The 23,130-nt window shown below is 35.9% G+C and overlaps 1 long non-coding RNA gene across 2 annotated transcripts; it reads left to right on the top strand.

Annotated features, from left to right (window-relative positions):
* The first annotated feature begins 3,080 nt into the window (after positions 1 to 3,080).
* On the top strand, positions 3,081 to 21,933 carry LOC131076473 (uncharacterized). 2 transcript variants are annotated; one of them, XR_009113350.2, is made up of 5 exons: positions 3,081 to 3,225; positions 3,575 to 3,631; positions 6,835 to 6,919; positions 21,293 to 21,378; positions 21,612 to 21,933. It is a non-coding gene; the product is annotated as an uncharacterized LOC131076473 (long non-coding RNA). The 2 variants fall into 2 exon arrangements; XR_009113349.2 differs by having other exon boundaries at positions 3,153 to 3,631.
* Positions 21,934 to 23,130: the final 1,197 nt, after the last annotated feature.

The following is a 23,130-nucleotide window of genomic DNA, read 5'->3' as shown; positions in this document are numbered from 1 at the left end:
AAGTAAGATGAAGCTACCATGCAAAAAATGTCAAGATGCAATAAGAGGTCAATTTATTATTTAACAAAAAGGATAAATTCAAGGTTTTTTTTAGTTGGGTGATATGGTTTTAACATGAAGTTATAGCATAGAAGATAAAGGAAAGTATGAAAATTTTGAAGCAATCTCAATAGGTCCATACATTGTTGAAAACCACTATGGCACTAATACTTTTTACTTGAGAAGTCTTGATGGAGAGTTTCTTTAATTGTTAGTATATGAACAACACTGGAAAATATATGTTCTTCAAATCAAGGAAACACTCACCATAGTTCTACCATAAACCTTTTATATTTTCATATGCAATCATGTGTTGAACACATGCCAAGACTGAGAAGGGGGGGAGGTGAATTATTCTTGAACTTCAAAACTGATTAATTATAAACAACATCAAATAACATAGCAACAACATATCAATCATCAACACATGAACACTAAATTTATGTGGAAAACCCAAATAGGGAAAAACCATGGTGAGAATCTAACTCACAATATCAATATGAATCATTACAAAGTTTTAGGCTCGCTACAAGGAGAAACAACACTTGATGGGCTTGTAAGGCTAAGGCACACTACCTTAGGACAAGATACAAGGACTTGCACAACCAAGGCTCATTGCTTCAGGGCAAGATACAATCTACTACCAAAGGACTTACTATCAATCAGAAACGAAGGAAATAGTAGAATTGAAACTGAGAAGGATCTCCAGAACATGAAATTATCCTTGAATAACTAGATCAAGCGACCAAAATCATGTCAAACATCTCTAATAATCACCACTGTCACAACACACTGTCTCACTAAATATATCGCCTTCAAAGCTCTGACTTTTACACTTCTACAATCTCAAATCTTCGTGCACATACACTTCTCATCAATTCACACATAATCCATCATACAAATTCTCCAAACACACTCCTTAAATATGAGATAGATAATTGAAAACTTAATTTAGGGTCAGCCAAGAACAAAATAAACATTATTACACAAAATAAGCCACCTAGACCAAAAATACTTAAAGTAGTTCTCTCCAAGTGAAAGAGGGAACCAAAACACATCACAATACATCCTTCCAAGATGAATCCAATGATCTGCACATGTTAATACATTCTCCAAAGTTGTTACCAAACGTAACGTGTAGACATAGCAATCAGTTTAGCCAAAGAACATCTTCCTTTGCAAAATACCTCATGTGAATCTCCACACTCCATGTTGAGACCCATAAAAACTTCTTAATACATCCTCTAATGCATATTCAGACCAAAGGAATATGATCCACTCAAGATAACTCAATCGGACACACCGAGTCATAACACAACTGCATATCCTGAATATAAATCAACAAAGCTCTCTTGCGGAACAAAGAAACCACTAGAGAAGAAAACTAGGAATACTACATGAGCCATTCCATTACACAATCTGCAACATATCTGAAGGCCACTGAAGTCTTTTCAAACCAATCGACCAGATACACTTATTGCCAGAGAACACAAATAACTATCTGAATCAAAATACCACAACCAACACCAAAAATACCAAACTCAATCTGCAACACAAAACACAACTGCAATAATCAGGAGCATATTTGAACCAGAATCCACCTGGATAACCAAGTTTGACATCAATGACAACCATATAGGCTCATACTTCCAACGTCATGAATGTTGTAAAATTCATGGTGAGATTTTGCCAATATTTTTAATTTTTTGGTATTTGTGTATGTGGTAAAATTGATATATTTGATTTATTTCTTGGAAAGTATTTATGTTCTCGCCATGCCCACAAGAAATACACATCTTAAACAACACTCATTGTTGTCCTACCAAAAAGTGATAAAATTTTATTTTTCGACCATATGTTGATTTTATTTTGTGAGTGCAAAGTAGATTCCGTGAACCCAAAACCCCAAGAATCTTTATTGCCCATGACATATTTTCCATTATTTGTTGGCTCATTTATCCTACACACCATGTTTTAAGTGGCATCTTATATATGTCTTTACTTGTTGGTGACTATCTTTAAGATTCCTTCCTATCATAGTCACTTTAGAAATGACTATCCAACAAAGAGAATGGTATGATATGATATTTTCTGTCATTTATTAGATAAATTAAACTGTCTTATGATTTTCAATTTATTTAAAAAATTGAAAGAATGGTCACATCAGAACCAATCTGTCCGCTAGATAGCTCTTTCCATCACTTTACTAACAACAACCCCACTATGTTGTGTAATGTAATCTTTGTTAGATTCTGTATCATCATTCTGAACTAAGGGATTAAAACACAATTAATCAATGTTGCTTATTACTCATTCCATAACCATCTTTCTTAAATAAACAATTAAAATAAAGAGTTCATCATACAATTCCTTCATTATAGCATGTCATCCTTCACATGCTTGCCACTTCATCATTATGTGATTTTAATCCATATTACATTTAATCTTACTAAGGCCAACATCCTATTGGTTCAAATTGTATCCTAATCAACACATATTAGCCACATTATGTGGACCCACCCTTTACCACTAAACTAAACTAGATTGCTAGCCTTGTTTTTATTTATTTATATTGCTTATAATTGTCCTTTAGTACTCATTGCTATGAAATAATATTATTCTGCATGGCACTTAGTGTTTATTTGCAAGAATTTTGTTCACCCACGCTACATTTAATTTAGCCACATCTTCATTGGACTTTCTATGTCAAATCAAATAAATATCATTATTTATTTATTATTATTAGTCCTTGCCTATATAGGCAGGAGACTAATGTTTTCGCTTAGCTTTCCGCATATTAACTTCTGCTTGGGAATTGCACCAACATAAAAATAAATCGTTCTTTCTAATATTTGCACTATTTAAATTAAAAAAATGCAATTTTAATGAATTTTTCTTTTTACTTGATTCGTCCTCCCATATTTTCCGGGGTTTTTTTCCATTTTTCGATTAAAATTTAAAGAAAAAAATGTGTTGACCAATGAGCAACGAGGAGGGAAAAATATGAATTATTTACCAAACTTTTATTTAGAAGGTTCTAGTATTTGCCACGTCAACGATCTGGAAGGTAGCTAGGGTTTACCAGTGCTGCTTAAGAGAGAGTGAGTTCTACATCAATTTCCTCTGAGGATTGGGATTTTTGCAGTGCTTTTCAAGTTTATTTAGTGTGGTTTTGCTAATTTCAAGGTGATTTTGGACAAAATTTGGTGCAGGAGTAAGGATGAATGGTTTAGAATGGATTTTTAGTTGATATCTTGAATTATTTCTAGAAGGATTTTGCTCTTTACTCTTTGATGAATTTAGCAGAAAGTCTTTTAGAATGAAATTTAAGCATTATGCTCTTTAGTGGACCGAGTTCTCTAGGAAAAACTAGAAGATCACATGGAAAACATGAACTAGATTGAGCTCTGTATTCTGTAATATGGTTAAATGTGTATGCATATTTGCCTTATGTATGACCCTTACCTCGTAATTCTTTACGACAAGTTTGAATTCTAACATTCTGGTGCGCTTGCCTTCTTAAAACGATTACAAGGTGTGGAGAGCCTAATGGCATAGAACCTTTGTGGAGAGTCCATGCATGCAGCTCCAGGTACTGCTAGCATTCTTTGCATTCATCGTAATAAACTATCATGCACCGATCAAGCACAGGCATCCATCGCTCAAAGCTTTACCTGGAGTTCCACCGATCAATGCTTTCTTTCAACCAATTTTTAGTCGGCCAGTTTAGATTTATTTTTATTTTATGCAACCAAATAAAGCATGTGTATGAACATGCGTGAATTAGCCGAATTTAGTTTGGAGTTTTTTTTGGAACTATTAGTTAGTTTCTTTCATCGAACAATGCATGATGTGCATGCTCTGCTTTAAGCAGTAAATACTTTATTTTGCAAATCTTTCAAATTATTTTTTGAGGTGCATTGAATTGGTTGTTATAGTCTTTTTGAGCAGCTGGGAAATATTTATATATCTTAAAACTCAGCTCTTTTTGTAAGTTGCAATAAACTATTTTTTGTATCAGAGAATCTCTGCAATAATAAAACAGGGGCATGCGTTTAAAACAGAGCATTCAACACTTTATGAATTTTCAATTCAGCGAATTTTTTTATTGTTGTTATAGTGTATTCTTTGCTATTTTATTTGATTAATCAGTTGGCTCAGAGGAGACACAGCAGTTTCAGATTCTCCAACCTTGACATGTAATGTGTAGCACTCTGCTCCCCTCCCATTGTCCTAAATTTAGTTTTGCTAGTTTTGTTCAGATTGAAAACTTGAAGGTTTTGGTGCAAATAGATGGTATGGGTTTTATTTAATTAGGGTCTTACTGGTTTGATTCATGATTATCATTGTTGAAGACTTCATTGGATCTCACAATATGTTTTCCCAAAACAAACACAAAACATGGTCGGCATGCCAAACTTGAGGACCAAAACCTTCAAAAAGGTCAAAATTGACAAAAGCCGTGCAGAATCACTTGCATTCAAATACAGGATGTTAAATCAGAAACCTGGTTGAATCCACAGGGTTTTGTGCATGAATCCAATTTGAGTACATTTTGATTCCAGATCTAGGGGTTTTTAGGAACAATTTGGTAAGAGAGATAAAATGAGTATAGCTAAAAGAGTATTGGTAAGAAAACCAACAAAGTTTCAAGGCAAAAATACTTTATATTTTTAAACAGGATTCAACTTGGCACATTATCAAAGCTTTAGACTAACAGTCAATGGTAATACGCAGCTTTTGTTCTAAATAGTTTCAAACCCTCCACTAAGGATATGGAGTAAAGGGCAATACACAGGAAATACCTTGGATTGTAGAAAATATGAAATATACTATTTGTGGCAACTGCATGAGCAACAAGAGCAAGCACACCCTGATGAATTGTCTGATTAGAAACCACTGATGCTGAAATGTTCCTTCGCAAATGAACAGCTCTTCGAATTCCTAGCAGTAATTCTCCATTATTCCCGTTGGCCATGATATTGTAAGGATAGAGTTAAATTCTTAGACAAAATAAGCATCTTATGAAGCCACAAATATGATAAGTAACAAATGGTTCTCAAGTGAAGCAAGAAACTGATACCACAAAAATAGTACGGCGTCTCCAAGTAAAGTCTTTTTTGACAAACAAAGACGCTCCACCCAGTTGTGAGCAAATGTCTGCGTGGCTGACCTGAATGTATCTCACATGTCAAGTAAAATGCTTAATTCTCACATGTACATGGCTATCTAATATCTTAAACATTAATGATTAAAACATAAATATACAATGATAAGCTTTAAATCTCCTAAGCCTTAGGATTTTTCAGAGACAAATGCATTACCATGTTGTGTCCAAATAGAACACTTGTTTATTTACCTCTGTATATGTGACGAAATTTCCATTCAACTCCGTGCAAATCTTTAACCACAATCTTTTGCGAAGGTTGTTCCAAATTGTAGTTCTGCATTATAGTGCTATGCTTTTCTTTATTTCGCCTCATATGGGATTTGCCCAATTGGGATATCAGTGAAAGTTATTTTGATGGTATAAAGTCAAGCCAAAGACACTAAAATTATTACCCGCTTCTCTAATCTTCTTGAGATAGCTAATCACTAATGTATGTTTATGAACGATTCCAAATGAATCTATGCACAAGAAACCATTCCTTGGATAAATCAAAAAAAAATTGAACCCCATTCTGATTTTGATTCCAATTCCAAAGAAAATTGCACCTGGTTATGCCTAGGTTTGTGGCTAACTTGGTAAAATAGCTTTTTTTAATATGATACAAATGTGTCCAATCTATGTCACGTTCACTTTGGATGCTAAGCCTTCTCTTCTTTACCATCAATAAATAATAAGGGCTTTGCTTAATTGAGGTCTCGTTGGTTGTCTTTACATTAACAACTAGCAGATCTATAGCATGATATGGGCTTGGCCAACATTGGGTTTTACTGGTTCGAATTTCTAGTCATGTTGAAAATTAGGATATTTTTCTCATATATTTTTATCTTAGGAGGCTTCTATTTCATCTGAGCACCCAAATACATGGGCATGTTTGAACTTCTTGCTGCACTTTTTCTTTTCTGAGCTCTCCAATATTTTGTACATTCATTTCTATGTAATTGGGTTGGTTTAAGTTGTTTTCAGTTGAAAAGCCAAAGGATTTTAATGCTCTCCAATTTTTGACAGCCATTTTTCTTTTATTATATAGTTAAAAATTATTTCATGATTTATTTTACATTGTATATCTACTGTAAACAAAGATCACAATGTTTACGTGACTGCTGATTCCATGGGCGCACTAACATTTGAATCTGTTGATAATTTCACTTTCATTTTTTGAATAACTTTTTATGTTATTTGTGCACTAAATTGGCAGATTCAAACTCAGATTCTTCTACATTTGGTTGTTAGCCACTGCAGATCGTAGTTTTACCCAAACTTATGTCCCTTTTGTGTACATATATGCGAGTGAATTTGAAAGCATTAAATTATAATTTATTCCATAAGAAGAATCTATGTATCTTTCTCTTGGATTACAGTGCCATCAATACTCGTCTAATTTAAGCCTTATTGTAGGTGTGGTGAAAGCATGTACCATCTAAGTGGACTTGAGCAATCTCAGATTATATTAACAATTATGCAAGTTTGAGTTAAATGTCACTAGTATAAATTGTACAGAGTGCTTGGTTCGATACTTTGATTGTGTATGAAGAAAGGAACATTGTTAGTATTTCTCTTTCTTCCAAATTGGAGTTCTCTCTTATTTGTAGACCTGACTAAGTATTTAGTGTTAATCTTGACTGCAGGAGTTGTCAGAGTTGTCAGGCACCTGGACTAACGGGATAGTGATTTGATTCTTATATCTAAAAGAGAGGGCTCAGAGCATAGCAGGTAATTCATCGAATGTCAATCTTTGATATTCTGTTGGGAGTTCTAATTATCTTCCTCCATCTTGAAAAGTTATATGTAATGCCCCGCCAGGAAACCTCGAAGGGATAAAGCTAAAACACACAATGGAGTGCAAATATTTTTTATTTTTTTTAATAAGACACAACATTAAGATACATTGAGTTATCTAAAGCTTCGATGACACAGCAGAAGACTAAACAACCTAAGGAGTTTCCCAACGTGATTACGTAATTTAACACCTAACTCAACTCGCAACATTTGATCCAATTAAGAAGGGTATCTTAATTACATGTTATTACTTAAAACATGGATATAATTTATTCAGTAAATTAAAATTGTTTAGAAAATAGGACGTGTTCATCCATTAAGGTTGAAGATGAGGCTAACATGAGGAAATTTACCCATTAAAGTTAAAACATAGATAACATGTGGAGGTTTATCCATTAGAGTTAAAATATAGGTAACTTAATGAAGTTTATCCATTAGAGTTAAAATTAGATAACATGACGAGTTCATCCATTATAGTTAAAATATAGCTAATAAGACGAAGTTCACATATTAAGGTTAAAATGTAAATAACATAATGAAGTTTGTCCATTAGGGCTAAAATATAGATAACTTGATGAGTACATCCATTATGGTTAAAATAAAGCTAATATGATGAAGTTCATTTATTAAGATTAAAATGTAAATAACTAAATGAGTTCATCCACTTGAATTATGATTTGGGTAATATGACGAGTTCATCCAGCAATGGTTATCCAATCATTTCGTTCAAACTTTTCCTTAATCATATACCATGCATCTAATTTCATTACATGCTTTAATTTCATCATAACCTAGTGAGTTCTTTCCATGCCTAGTGAGTTCTTTCCATGCATACTTAATTGTATTATCAATAACTGAAATTGATTACCTTTTATTATTCAAATCTACATCCTTTCATGATCCACATAACTGTATTTAATTAAGACAACTGCATACATGCATTTATGATTAATTTCATCTAATCCACTTATACATTCTATCAAAATGCCATCCATACATGCTAACACTAAACATGAAACATAAGAACAAAAGCATCACATAACACCAAATTGATATCGGAGTTCACCCCTAACGGGCTACATCTCTGGGTCTGCTCAATGACAAGACCCCTTTGATCATTTGAATAAGTTAAGGATACATAAGGTTCACATTATTTACAATCCTGCCATCAAGGCGAACATAACCAATATACAAACGACCACATCGGTCAATAAATACATAGACGATCCCTACACAAAAACGGATCCAACTGGGCATATTAAGAGAAAATTCAAAGGTCCATTGCCTAGCGGTACTCTAACTAGAGACCTGACCAACTATGGTCAACCACAAATCAACACACTACTCCCACATTAAAGGACAAGACCAATTATAACATCATCACAAGGCAACAGCCGAACTAGAGACCATTGATATAAACAGGTACCCCAAATCAACCAAACGACAGGGTCCAAAAGAACATATCAAGTCTTGTCGTTACTTAAGAAAAAGTGAGTATAGAAATTAAACTTGCATAGGCATTAACTAGTAGAGGCAATCTTTTCCCATATTGATTTAAACACTAAATGTCGATCAAGTTTTCTAAATGATCTAAGTTCTCAAAATACAATAACAGAAAACACAAAACAACATTACAAGGTAAATTCAATACCACAATTGCACTAGTACAATCTTGCCTATTCCCCAATTCAGAGAAAATATAAATTAACAATTTATTCTACTAAATGAAAATTTCATTTACTTGCCAAATTTTCCTAACGATACTTTAATTAATTCCCAATATTTCCTATAGTATATTATTTAAGTTTCCAAAATACCCAATGATATAATATTCCTATTTTCCAATTACCCAAATACACTATTATATTTCATTTCTAAAATCTCTCGATAACCTATTATCGTCTAATTTCTCATATAATAATATTTTATTTAAAACTTACTAAGCAATAAATATATTTTATTTCCAAAATCTCCCAAATAAAATATTACTTTAACCTTTTTCCACATAATGAAATAAATAACAAACTATATATATATATATATATATATATATATATATATATATATATATATATATATATATATATATATATATATATTTATAAAATAAAATAATAATAAAAAATACAATTCACCACAAGTTGGAGGCATGTAAAAAGTTAAGGCAAATTTAATATTGCTCGGTAGCTTTGCTACCATAGGATAGCATGTTTCCGTACGGTAGCACTGCTACCCGTATGGTAGCTCTGCTACTGCACGATAGTACTTGCTACCATCCCCCCCATTTATTTTATATTATTTTATTTATTTATTTATAAATTTTATTTACTGTGACATACACAACCAAGAAGAAAACCAGTCTCACAAAGACTAAGAAAATTATTCTTTTTCCAGAAAGACCAAGAATACCAAAATTGATTTTAAAACTAAATCAACAAACCCATAAAATAAAAATAACTAAAAACCCCAATCTGCAGTCTCAGACTCATAAATCTCTGAGAAATAAATCTCATTATCAAGCCCTCAGACATATGAATGCATTCCGTTAATCTGGAACAAAACCCCCCCAAAAAATAGACTCAGAAATTTTCTAAGACAAACAGAGAATGGATTCAGCCAATCTTAAACAAACGTTTTCATTCCCAGGCAACCCATTCTGGCAAAATTTCGCCAACATAACCCCCTCTCAGGGTAGAATTAGTGAATCTGCTTAATCTACAAGCATGAACTCCAACTATTTTAACAACCTTTCCACAATACAAAAGAATGCAAACCAATTTTTTCAAAGCGAAAACTCAAATCTAAGAACATTCATGGATTTTTTTAAACCAACATTTCATGAAGAACAACCAAACACAATTTTTGATTTAATAACGAAAAAAAAAAAAAAAGTAAACAAAAATCCTACCTCTTTTAGCATTCCTGGCAAGATTTGGAAGAAGAGCCCAACCTCTAGCTATAGAAATTCTTCCTTCCCAAAATCCCCAATTTTCTCCATCCAAAAATATTTTTCCCCAAAAAAAATCAACAACCCTAAAAATATTTTCCAACCTAGGTTAAATGGAATAAAATTTGACCTAATCTCCTAATTTCGAATTTAAACACTTTTTAAATTTAAAAAAAAAAAAAATCATTCTTTTCCACTATTCAAATAATCTTGATTGATACTATCTTAATTTGGGCATCATCATAATCGATGGCACACGTGCAGAGGTCTTCGAGCGGCCGAGCTAGGGTTTTGAAGCCCTAGCTCGCGGGAGGTTCCTGGTGCAGTTGCAGAGGGGGAGGGGAGTGAAGGGTGTCAGGGGAGAGCAGTAGGCTGGGAGCGGTTGGGGGATAGGGTTGCTGTGTCGACCGTCGGGGGGAGGTTTTGCTGCACGAGAGTAAGGGTTGGCTGCGTGGGAGGAAGGACTCCGGACTGCTACGGGCAGTGGGCTTCCGGTGGGGCTCCCGTGGGGTTGGGGGGTCCATTTGGGGCATCTATTGGAGGAGCTTGGAAGGGGGGAGCCTTCGGGGCTGGGGTCCTTGGTTGCCCTTTGTCGCCTTTTAAATCTTTTCGAGCTCTAATGTTGGGTTTTGGTGGTGAGGCCTCTCATGTGGCTCCAACCATGGACTTCCGTGCTGCAGTGGGTTCTAAACCCCCACCTCAGAATATGAAGACATTTTCCAATAACCTTTTCTCCTCAGAACCGGGGTCTGGAAGTACTAGTATTTCTCGCCTTATGAAGATTAATGGGTGTCTGGAGAGATGCAGCGAAAGGCCGAAGCTGGTTATTCCTCCGGAGATGATAGTGGAAGACATTGAGTACTTTTCAAAACACTCACTCTACTGCAAATTTCTAGGAACGAGGGTCTCCCTGCAGTTCTTGGAAAACTGGGCACAGAGGTCTTGGGCACCAGATGGGGAAATGGAGATTATGCTGCTTGCGAACAACTATTTCATGGTTACTTTCAACTGTATGGAGGACCAAAATAGGGTTTTTGAAGGAGGCCCGTATTTTTACAACCAGGTGGGGTTGTTCATCAAACCTTGGCATGCGGGGTTTAACCCTTCAGAGGAGCTCCCAAATAGGGGTCCTGTATGGGTTCGGTTACCACGTCTTCTAGTGGAATGCTGTCGAGAGGACGTGTTACGGATGCTAGCAGCACTACTGGGGAAACCAGTGGGATCTTCATCGCAAACCCTAGGGAGAAAGGTAATGACCTTTGCGTGCATTTGTGTTGAAATTGATCTTAGTAAACCATTACCAGATGCTATAGATATGTGTGTGGGTTCTTAATCATGGGTTCAACAGCTAGACTATGAGACTTTACCGTTTCGTTGTCGTCTGTGTCATGAGTATGGTCATTTACAACGTAAATGCCCTAGATTTAAACTAGTGGTGCACCAACCTCAACAACCGGCCCAGAGTCAAGATAGGGCTGATAAAGGAAAAAGTGCTATGGTGACTAATGTAGTGGGTGCTGAGGGTTTTGTTCCAGTTAAGGCAAGGAACAGAAATCGAGGCTAGAAGAGGTCCCTTCAGGAGAGGTAGGAGGAGGATACCTTTAACAGATTTGAAGCATTGGACAACCTCAGCCATGAGGAAGTGAATCTAGGGTTAACCCCTTTGGATCAGGGGGCTTCAGGGGGGGCACCAGAAAAAGTTAGGGAGGACTTTTCCCAGGCCTTGGTAGTGACTGGAAACCAACAAATGGAGATGGAGCAGGCTGGAGGGGCCGAGTTGGGACTCATTCCTGGTTCGGAAGTGAATTTGGGTGGGGGGGAAGGGTCCCCGACAGCCCTGAAATTGGAACCGGCTGGAGATAGGACTAGCAAGTCTTCTGTTCACCTAGGTCTTCATCAGAAAGATATTAAGAAAAGTGCCTCAGAGAAAATCTCAAAGGCTGGCAGAAAGAAGGATGTGGATAAAATCAAAATGATGGGAGAGAATTTGATTGACTCAGGGTCAGTAAAGACCTTGGATTCTCACTTTTCCAACCCTCCCAAATGATTGTACTCTCATGGAATGTAAGGGGCTTGAACAACGGCCCTAGACAAAAAGCTGTTCAAGATTTGATTAGGAATCATTCACCTGATGTCCTTTTCTTGCAAGAAACTAAACTTTCAGTAGAGAGTATGACGAGTCTTGTGCCAAAGCTATGGGGGCGAGGCGAGTGTCAGTGTGTTGGGGCAGCTGGTTCCTCGGGAGGGGTGACCTGTCTTTGGAACCCTTTAAGGCTCTGCCCTGTTTGGTGGGCCGCCTCCAGATCCTCGTTATCTGGGGTGCTATCTAGTCTCGAGACTGGGGAAGTCATCTTGTTTTCAAATATCTATGCTCGCACTAATCTTCAGGGTAAGCAAAACTTATGGTCTCATGTTGCTGGTATGCGAAGGTTGGCCCCTTTTCACCCTTGGATTATGGTAGGAGACTTCAATGCCATTTTGGAGTTGAGTGAGAAGAAGGGCAGTGTAATGTGGTTGGAACCTTCTTCAGTCCTTTTCTAGGATAGTATCTCCCTATTGTAGCTGGTTGACATCAAGCCTAGCAATGGCTTGTTCACTTGGAACAACAGGAGGGTGGGTGAGAATTAGATTGCTAAACGGCTAGATCGCTTTTTGGTTTCTTGCTTTTGGATTGGCGGGGGGTGGTCCACAACTTATGAGATTCTTGACTGGAGCGGGTCGGATCATTGGCCCATCAAGTTGGTTTCATCCTTGGCTCGGGTTGCTCGCTCGCCTTCATTCAAATTTCAACTTATGTGGCTTCGGGATCCCTCTTTACAGGATCTGGTTGCGGACTGGTGGAGGAAAGGCAGGCCGGCCTTTGGCACTGCCATGTTCTCTTTTGCCAAGCAGCTGCAATTTGTTAAGCGCTAGCTTAAACAGTGGAACTGTCAAGGGTTTGGGAACATCTTTCATGAGAAGAAAGCTACCCAAATTGTGTTGAATGAGATCACTAGGGAAATTAGAGAGCATGGGTTGTCAGAGGAATTTCTTAGAGAGGAAGACAAGGCTATCAAGGTGGTTGAGGAATGGGAGATTAGAGAAGAAATTTATTGGAAGCAGAGAGCTCACATTGATTGGTTGAAGGAGGGGGACAAGAATACGGCCTTCTTCTTCAACTCTGTGAAAGCAAGGAGACACGGAAATTCCATTCCTGTTCTGGTTAATGATAGAGGTGAGTAGTGCTTATCCTTGCAGGAGATGTCTAGGGAGTCCCTTCATTTCTTCCAGTCCCTCTTTAGGGAAGAATCTCAGGCAGGAAACAGTGGAGGAGAATCTGGTTTTGGCTTGCATCCCTTCCCTTGTCTCGAGGGAGATGAATGAGCAGCTTTTGCATCCTATCTTGATGGAAGAACTTGAGATGATTGTCTTCCATATGAGGAAAGGGAAGGCTTCTGGACCAAATGGGTTCCCGGTTGAATTCTTTCAAGAGTTCTGGGATATTATTAAGCTAGATTTATTGGATGTTGTCCAGGAGTCCCAGAGAAATAAGCAGATGCTTAGGGCTTTGAATGCGACCTTCATCGCTCTAATCCCCAAGTGTGAAGGGGTCGACTGGTTAGGCTAGTTCTACCCTATCTCTCTCTGCAATGTGATTTATAAGATCATCTCTAAACTGATAGCAGATAGATTGAAGAAGTGCCTAGGGAGTGTTATTTCGGAGGAGCAGAGTGGGTTTGTGGAAGGCTGCCAAATTCTAGATGGGGTGGTCATTGCTATGGAGATCATTCACTCTATGGTAACCTCCAAGAAAAAGGCTATGTTTATCAAGTTGGATATGGCTAAGGTGTACAATAGAGTTCAGTGGTCCTTCCTTCAGAAGATCCTCAAGGCTTTTGGTTTTGCTGATGAGTGGATCCAGTGGGTTATGAGTTGTGTTATGTCCACCTCTTTCTCGGTGCTTATCAATGGGGACCATACTGAGCTATTCGGGGCTTCAAGGGGTCTTCGTCAGGGGGATCCCCTCTCCCCTTATTTATTCATTCTTCTTACTGAGGGTCTGGGGAGGATGATTAAGCATAATGTGGGCCTGGGTAATATTCAAGGTTGGAGCTGGGGTAATGACTTGCAGCCGTAGTCTCACTTGCAGTTTGTGGATGATACAACCCTTATGGGGCTAGCTCGGATCAATGAAGCTTCTAATATGCGTAAGGTCCTGGATGTTTATCTTGCGACATCTGGCCAGTTGATTAATGAGGACAAGTCTTCTATCCTCTTTTTCAACACTCCTGAAGATATCCAAAGGAGGATTGCTTTTATTCTGAGATTCCAAATTGGCTCCCTGCCCTTGACCTATTTAGGAATTCCTATCTCTCCTGGCAAGCCTCCTAGGGAGTCGTGGCAGGGGATCTTGGATAAACTCTGATCGAAGGTTGATCACTGGACTCATAGATGGTTATCCTTTGGGGGGAGAGTTCAACTGATTCAGTCGGTGGTTCAGGCTTTGCCGACCTATTGATGTATGCTTCAGGTGGCACCTAAGTGGTTCTTGAAGGGTTTGGACTCTCTGGCTAGGTAGTTCTTATGGGCAGGAAATCTCTCCTCTTCCAAGTGGAGTTTGGTCAATTGGGACCTAGTGTGTAGCCCAAAGCAGTCGGGGGGGCTTGGGTTAAGGTAGTCTATTCTTTTTGGGGAGGCACTTGCAGCTAAATTATACTGAAGGTGGTGTGTTGAGCAGGATCGAGGTTAGGCCAAGATTATGGCCAACAAATATATGCAGAGGATCCCTTTGGAGGAAATCCCTAGATATCCGCTTGAAGGAAAGGGCTCATTGATCTAGAACACGCTAAAGAGGAGGGCGTCTCTCATTAAGGCAGGGCTTTTTTGGATTTGCAGAAGGGGGGAAGAGGTCCTTTTTTGGAAGGACTCTTGGGATGGTTACCATCCCATCCTTGATTAGTTTCCTAACCTTGGAAACCTGGGCCAGAGGTTTTTGGACACGGGATGGTCAAGGGTGAGTGATTTTAAGGTTGTCTATAGGTGCGGTCAGCTAGATTTGGAGCGATGGAAGAATCCTAATGAGTGGCCGGTGGTTGGGATGGAGGAAGAATATGCGGAGCTGTAGGGCATTTTGGCGAATAGACACTGTAGCTCTCTTAAGGGTAGGGATGGGCTTGCTTGGTCTCCAAATCCTAAGGGCGTCTTTTCTGTGGCTAGTGATTACTAAGAATTGATGAGTTGAAGACTTGAGGGAAGAGAAGTGAACTGGTGGAAATAGGTGTGGAATAATGCTTCTTGGCCAAAGTGTAACTGCTTTGCTTGGACTTTAGCTTGGAATAGATGTCTTACTTGGGACAATATCCGCAAGCGGGGATTCTTGGGGCCTTCTATCTTTGTTTTGTGTGGTAACGGAGAGGAAGATTCCTCTCATCTATTCTTCAGATGCCCATTCTCTATGCTTATCTGGCACTATTGGTGGGGGGTGTGGAAGCGTCCTTGTGTCCATGCAGATTCTCTGGTGGAATTTTGGAGCAGTTTGGGCAGACCTCCTATTCTGGCCTCCCTCATCCAGACTGTCTAGTATATTGGGCCCATCTTCATTCTGTGGCAGATCTGGCTCGAAAGGAACAGGAGGATTTTCCATGAGGCCAAATTGTTTGTTCAACAAGTTTGGAATAGGATCACTGTTATGATTCGAGAGACAATGGAAGCTAAGTGTGAGGTGAACTTCCCGCTGGGTAGAGATGAGGCAAATATTGTGAGTAGGCTTGGATTGCAGGAGCTATCTCTGTCCTCTACTTGTGTCCGGAGAGGTAGATGGGCTATTAAGAAGGTGCAAAGGGTGGGAAGGTGGATACCCCCTCAGGATGAGTTTATCAAAATTAACACTGATGGCTCATCTAGGGGTAACCCAGGCCCTGCTGGAATAGGGGGTGTTGGTAGGAACAACAGTGGGGAGGTTGTTTTCTTCTTTTCGGTGCATAAAGGATGGCAGTCTAATAATTTTATGGAGGGTTTAGTGATTCTTTATGCACTGGAGTGGGCTTTGGAGTTGGGTTGTAGGAAGGTGATTTGTGAATCGGATTCACAAATTGTTGTCAACTTGTTGTCTGAGCAGAAGGTGAGTGGGATTCAGTGGCAATTGGCAAGGATTGTTCAACAGATTCTCCAAATTAGCTCTTTAATGGAGCAGGTGTCCTTCATCCATATTCCTCACGAATGGAATGGAGTGGCGGATTGTTTGGCCAAGTGGGCCTTAGATCATGATAGTGATTGGGAAGTGGAAGGTTGGGAGCATCTCTCTTGGGACTACTGTCAGGAATTGTAGAAGATCTTCACTGAGGACATGGATGGTTTTGAAGCTGGTTGATTTGTGGTTGGGTTGGTTGTTTTCTCTGGGGCCTCGGGGCTCTGTCATTCTGTGTAATGCTTTTTTCTGATTTTCAATAAAGTTTTTACCCTTTTATTCAAAAAAAAAAAAAAAATCTAACTTGCTTTTCTAATTAAAATTAAAATGCTTCTCTCTCATTTAATTTTAATTTTCTCAATATTAACAAAGCTAACATTTATATTTCGCAATATTGATGAGGGTAAAATATTTTAATTGAATTAAATTCTCAAAATCAATCTTTCACACTACATCAAATATATATATATATATAAATTAAACTTGTTTTTCTAATAAAAATTGATTTTCTTAAATAATTAAAATTAACCTTTCTATTTGAAAAAACAAAAAGGGATTAAATTATTTCTATTTCGAATAACTTTAAATCTTCCCTTTTCAAAATGTATAAACTAAATAAATTCACGATTTTAAATTAACCATTAAATTAAACTTGCTATAACATAAATAGAGCGATCTTTTAAATTAATGATTAATCACATAAAAGAACCTATTTATTTTAATTCCTCAATTACTAATGCGTAAATGAACACCTTAAATCGAATTAAATACTTAAACTTGCTACAAACATAAATAGAGCGATCTTTTTAATTAATGGTTAATCACATAAAAGAAACCTATTTATTTTAATTCCTCAATTACCAATGCGTAAATGAACACATTAAATCGAATTAAATACTTAAACTTGGTACAAACATAAATAGAGTGATCTTTTTAATTAATGATTAATCACATAAAAGAAACATATTTATTTTAATTCCTCAATTACTAATGCGTAAATGAACACATTAAATCGAATTAAATACTTAAACTTGCTACAAACATAAATAGAGCGATCATTTTAATTAATGATTAATCACATAAAAGAAACCTATTTGTTTTAATCCCTCAATTACTAATACGTAAATGAACACATTAAATGAAATTAAATACTTAGGATAAAATACTCAATTTTTACCACACGCAAGGCATGCAACCCAAGAAAACCAACCAAATACACAACCCGCAAACCCAAACGAAAAGGGAAACTGACGGACCACAGGTGACACTCACTTGAGCATGACTAGGGTAAAATGAGGGTTTTACGACCACCTAACCCAAATTCTAAGGACGAATGAGGTATACTCAACCCTGCGAATCTCGATGAAGACGAACCTCACACCTAGGTGGTACTATTCCTGCAATCTCCTGCAACCATGAGTCACACAAGCATATATATATATATATATATATATATATATATATATATAATGAAAGTGTTAGCTCGAGATTAATAACAAGAATCAAGAGAACAATTAAACTTACATAAGAATCGATGCGAAAGCACATTAATAGGTACGCATAGTAATCACAATATCTGACTACAACATTACATCACGGTAAATCAACCATTCAAGAATGCCACATAAAAACTCAACCAAGGTCAAACCAGTTTTACAAAGTTGACTAGGGTAGGGGCACTACATTATATTCTGATTGATAAAGCGATGGCCATCTATGTTTGATTGTAGAGTGAACCATGATGTGGGTTTTGCTGCTTAACATTACCCACGTAGAAATATTTTTGTAAAATAAATTTCAGCAGCAATATCTGTATACATTTGACATTATATAATGGACCTTGATGTGGATTTCATTGCTTTATAGTACCCAAATTATCAATGCTATAGTTGAGTAGTTATGAAGGCATACCATTTGCAATTTTTGTGCCTATAAAAAAGCTATCATGCTCATAGCTTAGTTATGTTCGAGGGAAAATTGCTATTATTTATATTCATAATTTTCAATGCATCATCTTTCGCTAAAGTTTTATTTTTATTGCAAGAATTTCTACTATAGAAAGGCTTATTAATCTTGCAGATTTCATATCTTTGAACATTAAAAAAAATAGATTGGTTGTTGGCTCAACTATAAAAAATTACGGTAAGACCATTTTTTTGTCCCCCTAAAAATGGAAATTCTGAGAATGAATTTGAACATCCACAAGTGGAATATTATCATATTTTGGTAGAACTGATGCCCATAATGCACCTTCACCGCTTAAGCTCCAAATGAGATTTTATTAGAAAAAGCTTGTGGCTCATAGAGGGATTTCAAGGTCAATAGTCAACCTAAATTTTAGATTTTTTAACTGTATTTTGAAGGCAACAATACTTATGAAAATTTATTAATCTTGTTTGGTACAATCAGAATACATGACCCTTTTCAGCTCTTTGACTGACTTCACCATACAATGGGGATTCAAATTCAATAGACCTCCTTAGATGAAGTGACACAACCCCATCAAAACTCTTACCTAGGAAACAATCCAATTGCTCTATGACTATTTTTTTTAAATATTTCTAGCTTTACTGTTGCAACTCCAATGCAAGTCTTTTGAGTCCCTATAAGCTAACCTCAATCATATAGCAGCAACAATAATTTCACCACTTTTTTCTAAATTTGGAAACTTTATTAAACTTAAAACTTCTGAACATGTAAAGTTAGGGTAATTGAATGGAGAAACTTTTGAGTTGTAGCTATTGTGCATGATTTTGACCCATTGAAACTTTTAAGATAGCGAAAGAAATAATTAAATAAATTTTGTTATGTGTGGATTGGAGTTGCTTTCGTTGGATATGCATGTATTGCATGTCCTTAAGCTTTCATTTGGTTTTTAAGGCACAATTTCTTAGTTGATAATTCTGTCACTATTTTTTCAATACATGCTGGTCCTTAAGGTTTAATTTGGATTTTAAAGCACAATTTCTTAGTTGATAATTCTGTCACTATTTTTTCTACTGAATATATTTGAGAGGAGGGCAGTCAACACACTACCAAGGAAAGAAGAAGATAATTTTGTGACTGAAAGTTACATTGATGAACAAATGGAGAAAAGTAGAAAGAGATTATATGCCAAATTTTATGTAGTGCTTGGTCTTTTTTTGAAAAAAATGTATGGAAAGTTGGATGTACTGGAGTTTTGAATTCAAAACCAGCTAGTAGGTTCTAAAAAAAATCAAAAGTAAAATCATACGATATCTCTATTCAAGCAAACCTGTTGCTAATGTAATATTCAAGACATACAAACAATCATTTTTATTTTAGACTTCAAGCTGGGATTTTATTTGTAAAAGCAAGTCAACCTCTACTTTTTCTGGCATTAGGCAGGGACTCCAGCTACACTATCCCAAGGATCTTTCTCTTCACTTTATCAATCATAGAGAAATTCCTTACCTAGAATAGTAGACTAGATAATGTACACAGAGATTCAAAACATCATTCCCCACCCAATATGTATATAACTTTGTATATATAAGAGGCATCCTTTGATTCATCCTACTATAATGCTTTCCAACATGACAAACAATCTCTGACTCATACTCCAGCATCGAATTTAGATACAATTGATTATTGTCGGTAGTGAAAAAGAAACAATGCTTCAATGATATTACATTTGGGTGATCCAGGAAACGTATTATCTACAACTCTCAGTTCTTGCATTCTTCATGGTGACGGTCTCCTCTGTCTTGAGATATTTAGCCTGAACAACCAAAATAAATTCAGTACAGATTTGTATGATATGTGTTATACAATAAAGCTCCATATATGTAGATCAAAGAGAAATAATCCTTAGACATCAACTAAATTACTTCACTACGGATGTTCTAGGCCATTGTTTTACCACAAATGACCTCATCTCCTCATTCCCAGCCTAAAAAAGGTACACCTATAGACTACAATGACATTAACATCATAGCTAATCTGCCACACACTTCTTTTACATGAAAATAACTTAAACCCCAAGACCCCCAAAGTAAAGTGATGCTAACTTTATACTTTAAGCACAAATAGTTTGACCACAACCCTATTAGGAAATAACTTTTAAAAATGAACCCTTAGAAGTGCACACCTATAAGCTAGCAAGATATACATTAGCATGAAACCAGAATAACTTAACTATAGAGATGCCAGACATTTGTTTTACTAGAAATACTTTCTATTTCCATATCATAAAAATTGGATAGCATCTGCTAGACATTGATTAAACTAGATAGACCCTTAAATTCTCACATCTCTAAACCAAAGAGATTATAACTTAAAACTGCAAATAAAATAACTATCACCAAAAACCTACCACGCGTTGATTTTAGGATCATCCCCACATCCCTACATTCCCAAACCAAAAATATATAGTCACAAGGCTATAAGTACCCATAACTTACTGCATATCTACCAGAAATTGATTTTACTAGGTAAAATCTTAATTGTCCGTATACCTAAAACAAGAAGATATAATCTCTACACTGTACATACAATAGATTCAATATAGATCTTCTGGACATCAATTTTTCCATTGTTGACTTTGAAACCCTCTATCCCAAAAACAAGAAGGAAAGATAAAAACATCCATAAAATTCACTACAAGTTTACCTAGGTTAATTTACAGGCATTGACCAAAAAAAACATCTCCATATTAAAAAGGCATGACATTTAGCCTCCAACTAGTACGACTTCACTACAGATCTATGATGCAATCACTTAACTTAGACAATTTCCTTAAATTTGATTCTTCTATATTGAGTTTAGAGCTTGCACATTGAATTTGACTATAGATATTGTCCAAATCAAGTGTAACTTGTTATATATTCTTGCACTACTTATTTCATTCTTCCTAACCATGTTCAACCCTCTTCAAATATTATTATTTTCTATGCATTTATCCAAGTAGTTTTACAGGTTCTCACAAGTATATACTAATCATTAACTTTATTTTATCCATTACACTCTAATGAATTTGCCTTAAGCCTTAAGCACTATGTTGTAAGTTACCAACTAATAGTTAACTCATCTTATTTTTTGCTTTTGTATTAACTTACATTAAATTTATTTAAAACAGTAGATAATTTTGAACAAAACCTATCTCATAGTTAACATTTGTAGCCATTTACAACCTAGAAAGACAAGGCATTAATGACTTTTATTTTTTTTGCAGGTTTGTGAATGCATGGACCTAATTCAGCAAAGGCAAATGCCATACTAAGCATAGTCAAATGAAATTACATAGATCCCTCTGATTTGGTACTTTGCATGTTTCCTCCAAAGACATTAAATGTTAAAAACTTTGACATCCTTTTTAGCTTTTTGGTTGCTATGGAGGCACCTTTTGTTTCCTGCAAACTTTTAATGCTTTTTCCACTTGTTCATACAAGTTATTGAATCTGAGTTGCTTCATTTATATAATATTGGTAAGTGTGCGAGACTTAGACTGAGTCATTCTATATATCCTAATAAAGTTATCTCTTGCCTTGCAGGAAGGATGACAAAGCATGACCTGGAGCACATGGTGAATGCTATTTACAAAACTAAATCATAGTGCGAACAAGCAATGTGATTGCCAGTGAATTTATTGCTCAACATTATTTGCAACACTGTTAGCAGTTTTAATAATATAACAAAATCTTAATAAGAACAACCAACATTTTATGCTCAAACTCATAAGATAGAAGTAATATGAGCCTTTGGATGGTAGGGCTCAGAGAAAGATTGGATTGCACATTTGGACATTCATTCAAACTCATGATTATAGGCTTATAGTTTTTTTTTTTAACTAATTACATAAATTTATTTTCTTTATCTTGATGTTTTGGATTACATTCTATGATCCATATTATGATTCATCATCCTTTGTTGCAATCTTATTCCAATTGTGAATTATAGAGTATGATTGATAGAGAAAATTAATTTCCATGACATATTTTTTTGGGTTGTTTTGAGCATTCAAATCATAAATATTTATTTCACAGATCTAAATCCAGCAAAATCTACAATATTTTAACCTGATTCTCTTAAGAAGGTTTGGCTACATCCTTCCAAAGAAATTTGCTAGTTCCACATTGCTAGTTTCACACTCATGTGCCCTTCTCAGGGACTCTATTAATAGATTCGGGGAAGCCTTAAAGTAATGTTGTTAAAAAACAAAGAAACATCACAAGATATTTTGAACTGGTATTTCTCTATAAAATTGTTTTAATTGTGATAGTTAAGTAAAATAAATCATAATTCATACTAACAAGGTCAAATCTCTGTTTCAACAATTAAGGGCTTCAAAGACTTTTTAAAGGGATTTGTTTTTCAATTTTCTCTTTGTTGTCATTTAAATTTCCACAAAGATCAAGAGCTTATATACATTTCTTCCAAAAAAGTTGTCTATAAGATTAATGCAAATAAACAAAATCCTTCATACCTAACAAAAACTCAAATCAAACTATTATAAGAATTTTTTTTAACTACAAACCTTTTCTCCTAAGGCCAAAACACTACATATTAATAAAAAAATTAGAACAAGGGTGCTTGCACCTTCATCTCACAAAACAATCCAAAGTGCAAAATCTGATAAAGGCAAGAAGTTGGTCCAAGGGTAAATTGAAAAAAAGCTTTTTGAGCCCAAAACAAACAAAATCTATAGTTCCAATGACAAAAAGCAAAAAAAAATCTCCTCTCAGACATAAGAAAGTTTGACATAGAAGAGGCAACAATTAGGGATTCAAAGTAGCAAAGTTGGTTTAAATCAAATTTTACTTCTGCAGAAAACTCATGAACTTGTATCACTTTTTATCTAATTTAACATTGCATATTAATAAGAATATATAGAAGAATGGTACCATAGTCAAATGAATTCAACATAAGCACCTATAAGCATCTACTATGCAAACAACCTAAACATGTCACTTGATATCAAGACATTCAAAGTATTTTTTAAAAGAGTGTTATTATGAACACTACTACATATACATACCTAAGTTTAAAAACTAGACTTCTCAAGCTTTAAAT

The sequence above is a fragment of the Cryptomeria japonica genome, chromosome 5 (genome assembly GCF_030272615.1).
Source record: "Cryptomeria japonica chromosome 5, Sugi_1.0, whole genome shotgun sequence".
NCBI classification, from domain to species: Eukaryota; Viridiplantae; Streptophyta; class Pinopsida; order Cupressales; family Cupressaceae; genus Cryptomeria; species Cryptomeria japonica.
The sequence above is the reverse complement of the archived record's forward strand: the minus strand, read 5'-3'. Positions and strand labels throughout refer to the sequence as shown.